Below are 920 nucleotides of genomic sequence, written 5' to 3' on the forward strand. Positions count from 1 at the left end.
CTGCAGCAAGGGATCTGCCACGCTGTTTCCCCCTGTCTTCTCGCCAGCACACTCTAAGGCTTCCCATTCTTGTCTTTTCTCAGGTGACGTGTGCTCCCAAATCAAAAGCCCCTACTTTCTCCTCCTGAAACCCCTAGCCTCCAACTGAAGAAAGAGGAACCGAGGGGAGTGTGTGCAAACGTCTGTCTTGCAGGAGTCAAGAGACCTATCTGAGAGGGAAGCGCTGGAAGAAAGCACGCTTCAAAGTCTGTGCTTGCAAGTCCTTCACTCTCTGGACATCTCAGCGAGCGGGATGGCGAGAGTAAGTTGTCTGAGCACCGGGTGCTCCTTCTGGCCTTGAGGATGCTTTCTTCTAGCCCTTGTCCTCTCCACTGAGAAGCTCTTCAGAGCCTGAGGCTGCGAGAAGGTCATGTCAGAGGGGAGGGGAAAGAGCGTCTTGTGAGTTACAACGCAAGAGGTGGGCTCAAGTGAAGATCAGGGCAGTGGCCTGGAACGAGAAGAGGTAGAGGAGAAAGGCCAGGAGAGATGGGAAGTGGCAGCGTGGAGCAGGGGCATTGGTGGTTCAGTGGTAGAATTCTCGCCCGCCACGCGGGAGGCCCGGGTTCGATTCCCGGCCAATGCAGCGTTCCTATTTAGCTCCGGAAGTGCAGCTTACGGGAGTGGACGGTGTGGTGGATTGAGAGCTGGCCGGAAGGCAGAGCTCGGAGGGCTCTCCTCAGCGGTGCAGAGTCTAGTTGGAAGCCTGTGGCTGCTACGGGGTCCAGTCTTGTTCAACTTATTCCTCAGTGACATGGGTGAAGGGACAGAGAGCCTGCCCAGCAAGTTTACTGATGATCCCCAAAGCCCATCACCAATGTCGGAGATGCGTCAGAGACTAGCCTGGGAACCGGGGCTACCATGGGAAGTGTCTTGATGTGTAC

General features: G+C 56.0%; 1 non-coding gene across 1 annotated transcript; it reads left to right on the forward strand.

Moving 5' to 3' along the window:
• Nucleotides 1–551: 551 nt before the first annotated feature.
• TRNAG-GCC (transfer RNA glycine (anticodon GCC)) lies at nt 552–622 on the forward strand. Its single transcript has one exon. It is a non-coding gene; the product is annotated as a tRNA-Gly (tRNA).
• The last annotated feature ends 298 nt before the right edge of the window (nt 623–920 follow it).

The sequence above is a fragment of the Rhea pennata genome, chromosome 1 (assembly GCF_028389875.1).
Source record: "Rhea pennata isolate bPtePen1 chromosome 1, bPtePen1.pri, whole genome shotgun sequence".
In the NCBI taxonomy this organism is placed as follows: Eukaryota; Metazoa; Chordata; class Aves; order Rheiformes; family Rheidae; genus Rhea; species Rhea pennata.